The sequence below is a fragment of the Styela clava genome, chromosome 10 (genome assembly GCF_964204865.1).
Source record: "Styela clava chromosome 10, kaStyClav1.hap1.2, whole genome shotgun sequence".
Lineage (NCBI taxonomy): Eukaryota > Metazoa > Chordata > Ascidiacea > Stolidobranchia > Styelidae > Styela > Styela clava.
The window spans coordinates 22445334-22451357 of record NC_135259.1 but is presented as its reverse complement, the minus strand read 5'-3'; the positions used below and the strand labels follow the sequence as shown (position 1 = coordinate 22451357).

Sequence of the window (6024 nt, the reverse complement as noted above, 5' to 3'; positions counted from 1 at the left end):
GGGGGGAGATAGGTCAGTGGGTCGAGGATAGGAGGGTTGGGGGGAGATAGGACCGAGGGTTGAGGATAGGAAGGTTGGGGGAGATAGGACAGTGGGTCGAGGATAGGAAGGTTGGGGTGGCGGGGGTAGGAAGGTGGGTCGAGGGATAGGGAGGTGGGTCGAGGATAGGAAAGTTGAGGGAGAATGTCAAGCGGGTCGAAGATAGGAAGATAGAGGGAGATAGGGCAGTGGGTCGAGGATAGGAAAGTTGAGTGGAGATAGAGCGGTAGGTCAGGATAGGAAGGTTGATTAGAATAGGGCTGTGGGTCGAGGATAAGGAGATTGAGGAAGATAGGACAGTGGTTAACTTCCGATCTCAGACTTGCACGGGTTTAATCAACATAACCTATTCGCGGACCTCAGTCGATGCTTCTGTTTGGGTATTTTAATCAACCAGCGGCATTCGTTCAACAGCTGAGATATTTGAAGCCTAACGTCGTAAACAACACGTATTTATCATAAATATAAGTATCTACTATATAAGTAAGAATACACTGTTTCAATCGAAATACATCCCAGTCGTATTCGATCCTCTCAATCAATTTTATTAAGAAGACTCTAATAATTTGTATGTCTTTCTGGTAAGCAGTTACATAATTTTAAAAAGCAGAATGAAGCCGCGTAGAATATGGGACAGTAAATGTGCCTTCCCAATAAAATTGGAATGAATGAAGCAATACAATCAATCATCATCATTTATTCGTCAACACAATCAATATATATATATCACGGAAATATGGCAAGATATATAATAAGTAAAAAAAAGAACTTCATATGTGTGACAGGAGTCGCGAGGGACCACGAAAGGTCTTCGAGCAGCGACACCTACGATGCTGATTCAGCTTAATAAATAAATTTAGTTAACGCCTATGCTTCTAATCATTATTATTTACAAAACATAAAAAACATGACATCAAACAATTGAATAATATGTGTATATAACAAATTTGAAAAACATGAAAACCACCAAATAGCTATTACAAACTTCTTTATATATATATATGAAAGAGAAAAAAATCCAAATTCAAAGAGAAACCAATCGTAATAAAAGTAGATGAAACTCTAATAAACGTACAATTAGGTTTTTAGACCATGTACATAACATTGAGGTGTATATAACACCTCAATGGCACATAACGGCATAATCGTTGCCAACCAAGCAGCAATTTTGAAAAATAAGGACTCCGTGCACCTCTGAATCGCTCGAGCTGGGATCAGCGTTGTCAAGAATAACAAGCCAAGATCACATGCTGTCGTGAGTCAGATGTTAAGAAACGGCAGCAGATTAGAATTGGTCATTAAATTTTCAGATGATCAACTTCCAGAAAGGTAATTATCAATATATTTTATTTTCAGGTCTCTTTTAAAACCATGATATGACAGTGATCTTATGGTACCTGGTAAATCATTCCACAACTTCACACCCATATACTTTATAGATTTTTGTGTTGAGCATAATGTATATCTTGGGACATATAAGGCACCTTGCGAGGCAGATCTAGTGCGATATGAATGGACTGCAGTCTGTTTAGTAAAATACCCTACAAATGCCTTTGGAAGTTTGTCGTTGAAGTACTGGTGCATGAGTTTCAGTATCTCAAATTCATGGACATGGTGAAGTTTTATAATGTTAAATCTATGGTACAAAGGATCAAGTCTGGTGTGTAGAGGTGCGTTACCAATTGCTCGGATTGATTTATTTTGCAGCACCTCAAGTCTGCGAATCAGTGTGGATGATGCACTTCCCCATGCAACAATGCCATACTGGAGATATGATTGGAATAGGGAAAAATAAACTAATCGCATAGCTGATGTGGTAAGAAATGTTTTTAATTTAAATAATATTCCCGCTGTTCTAGCTAGCTTGCTGGCTATGTAGTTGATATGTGATGCCCATTTCAACTTATTGTCTCTATATATACCTAGGTACTTATAAGAATTGACATTCTCGAGTGGAATGTCATTAATAAAAATCTGAATCGGTTGCTTACTTTTTTCATTTTTATTATGGCTAATTAATAGAGATTTGGACTTTTCAATATTTATAGTAAGTTTATTACTAGCCATCCAAGATGTGATTTTTTGCATTTCAGAGTTCATGTACAGTTCCAAATCATTTGATGAAGCTGAACTTCCGAATAGTCCAGTATCATCAGCAAAGAGTTTCACAAGTAGGTTAGTGGCATGAGGGAGATCATTGACAAAGAGTATGAACATTACTGGCCCGATTATCGATCCTTGTGGAATTCCACACTGTACAGTTTCAAGTTTAGAACAATGTGATCCTATTTTGACATATTGTTGACGTGAGCTCAAGTAGTTCTGGAATAATTTTGATGCATGTCCGCGAATACCATAGTGGCACATCTTTTTAACTAATATGTTATGATCAACGGTGTCGAATGCCTTTTTTAGGTCGAGGAATATGGCACTAATATGCTCTTTTTTATCTAATTCGTCATAAAAGTAAGAAACCATGTCAAGAATCGCATGATTAGTAGAGTGCTTTTTTTGGAAACCGAATTGGGATTTGTTTATAATGCTATGGTTATCCATAAATTGTATAAGTCTGGTGTGTAGAAGTTTTTCAAATACTATTGTTATGGCCGAAAGAACTGAAATAGGTCGATAGTTGGATGCACATTCTTTTTGCCCACTTTTGAATACAGGAGTAACTTTGGCAATTTTCAAGCAATTCGGGAAAATGGTGCAGTCTATGCAGGCATTAAATAACTTGCAAAGCATAGGGGACACTATATCAGCAGCATTTTTTAAAAATTTAGCTGGTATATTGTCATACCCAACCGCTTTACCATCCGGTAGCATTGCTATAGTGCTAAAGATTTCATTGAATGTTGCTGGTCTAAGAAATAAGGATTCTTTCACTGGATTTTTGAGATTAGTCGAAAAAGACTCATTAGACTGAGGTATACTTTCAGACAGTTGTGGCCCTATAGAGGTAAAATGATTGTTGAGATAGTTAGCAATGCAGACTGGATCACATACCATCGACCCATTTTCAGTTTTTAGCTCTTTGATTGCAAGTTTTCTTTCTTTTTTGATATTGGCCAAGTGTCCTATCAACTTCCAAGTAGATTTAATATCACCACAAGTTTGTTTAAATTTATCGAAGTAATATAATTTTTTTGCTTTAGTTATTAGGGTTTTTAATAATTTACTGTAAGTTTTGTATGATCTATGTTGAATATCGTTACCTTTTTTGAAGTGGGTTTTGTACATTTTATGCTTCTTTCTAATAGAAACATGAATCCCTTTGGTGAGCCAAGGTTTGGCTAGAAATCTGGCTTCGCTCCAACTTACTGCTTTCAAAGGCGCATGAGCATCAATAGTTGTCCGAATTATTTCTATGAATGTTTCAAATAGAGTATTCAAGTTATCACTAGTGATTTGGCAATTTGAGATTGGGCTAAGAGAAGATTCTAAATTGGTTCTATAGGCATCAATAGAAAAGTTTTTCATATCTCGTTTCAATATTTTATCTTGATCTTGACCCCCTTTAAATTTTGAATCATAGACAAGTGTGACGCAATCATAGACAAGTGTGACGCAAAAAGCACAAGTGGAAAAATGGCATGTATATAAAAAACACGACAGTGTAGTGCAAGCAGGACAAATGTTGTGAAAGCAAGTGTATGAAAAGCAAGAAAAGTTTGCTGCAAACATCACAGATGTGCGACAAACGAGATAAAGATGAAACCAGCATGAATTCGGCGTGTCCATAACAAATATTAAATCTAAATTTATTGAGAAAGACAGCGTAGTCTAACCGAATTCGGGCTGTATTTTAAAAAAAATGTTATTTCTGATCAAAATTACTTTATTGTTTTGAAATTATTGAATGATAAAAAGTTTGCAAAAAGACAAGGATCCGGCTTCAGGCATGACAGATGTGGGATAAACGAGTCACAAATGAAATCAGCATATATTCGGCGTGTTCTCAACAATTATTCCCTCTAAATTAAATGAGGATCTATAAAGAAGTAATAACACCATCAATAAAATTTGACGACGGTAGTGTCGAAATATGGTAGTGATTCAAATATAACATTATCTATTACCAGGGGCGCAGCCATGGTTTTCTAAAAGTGAGGGTGTTTAGAATAGAAAATTCCCGAGCAACACTCATTCCGATTAGGCCACTTCCTAAAAAAACGTCTTTTTGGGCGGATAACAAGATTTCTGTTGCGTAAAATATTCAATCCATGGCCGACGCGAGAATTTAAAATGTTTTGTCATATCAATTCAATTTGGTCATCGGTACTCGTCTTTGAGTGGACTAAAATACTACGGCAATCTGAGGACACGTAAATACGTGTTAAACCGTCTAGAAATGAATAGACCGAAATCGTACTTCAAAGTTGCTCTTTCAGCACTTAAGATTGTCGCAAGGTTACGTGATGGTATACAATCATTCCGACCCAAATCCTCGACTCCCCGATCTCTGCTCAACCTTCCTATCCTTGGCCGTAACGGAGCACTTTTAGATCCATGCAATAGATAGATGATACCATGTTTATTTAAGACAATTAACAATTAACAGTAATCACTAATGTTTTTTTTTTTCTTTTTCAAATTCATTGTGGGGCCGTGAATATTAGTCAACTTCCTCCTGGGCTCCGCAAACCAAAGTTTGAGAACCTCTGTCGAAGTCTAACCGAATTCAGGCTGTATTTTAAAACGTTTGTTATTCCTGATCATAAATACTTTATTGGATTGAAATTATTGATTAATAGAAAGTGTGCAAAAAAGACGAAGCCCTACGAAGCGTAATGTTGTAAACCGCATGTATTTATCATAAGTATATGTTGCATAAATAAAAGTATATTTAGTCTGACCGAGACACCGTTGAGCAACATATGACCCAATCGGGTGTGGTCCTTCAGCCAATTGTAACAGGGAAACTAATAATTTATATGTTGTTCTGGTAAGTAATTACAGAATTCTGAAAAGCAGACTAAAGCCGCCGAAAATATGGGACGGTAAATGTGCCTTCCTAATAAAATTGAAATTAATAAAGCAATACAAAGTGGTCAACCATGCTTAACTTCCGATCTAAGACGTGCACGGTTTCAATCAACTTAACCTGGTCGTTGAGATCGGTCGATGCTTCTGTTTGGTTATTGTAATCACGCTGCGGCGTTCGTTCAACAGCTCAGACAGTCGAAGCGTAAAAAACGTTTACAACAGGGGTCGGCAACCTACGGCACGCGGAGCAATATAATCCGGCCCACGACGCTTCACTGAATTATAGTAACAAATTATAGCTGTTTTGTCGACTATAGTCTTTACGCAAAAGAATTTACGTGTAGACTAAATTATATTATCTAATCCCAGATTTGTAATGTTCCTGTCCAACTTGGCTTACTTATTAGTAAAACATTTTTACCCTTTGTTACACAGTTGTCCTGCTTGAAAAACACTCGTCTGTTTGTCGTATACTTGTCACGATAATCTTCAAGTAGTTCTTCTTGCGTCACACTTGTATTGCTTCATTCATTCCAATTTTATTGGGAAGGCAAATTTACTGTCCCATATTCTACGCGGCTTCATTCTGCTTTTTAAAATTATGTAACTGCTTACCAGAAAGACATACAAATTATTAGAGTCTTCTTAATAAAATTGATTGAGAGGATCGAATACGACTGGGATGTATTTCGATTAAAACAGTGTATTCTTACTTATATGGTAGATACTTATATTTATGATAAATACGTGTTGTTTACGACGTTAGGCTTCAAATATCTCAGCTGTTGACCGAATGCCGCTGGTTGATTAGAATAACCAAACAGAAGCATCGACTAAGGTCCGCGAATAGGTTATGTTGATTAAACCAGTGCAAGTCTGAGATCGGAAGTTAAGGAAAGTCAACCACTGTCCTATCTTCCTCAACCTCCCTATCCTCGACCCACAGACCTATTTTAATCAATCTTCCTATCCTGACCTACCGCTCTATCTCCACTCAAC

General features: G+C 36.9%; 1 long non-coding RNA gene across 1 annotated transcript; it reads left to right on the top strand.

Moving 5' to 3' along the window:
* The first annotated feature begins 738 nt into the window (after positions 1–738).
* LOC144428158 (uncharacterized) lies at positions 739–2578 on the top strand. The gene is made up of 3 exons (XR_013478151.1): positions 739–1368; positions 1747–1855; positions 2133–2578. It is a non-coding gene; the product is annotated as an uncharacterized LOC144428158 (long non-coding RNA).
* The last annotated feature ends 3446 nt before the right edge of the window (positions 2579–6024 follow it).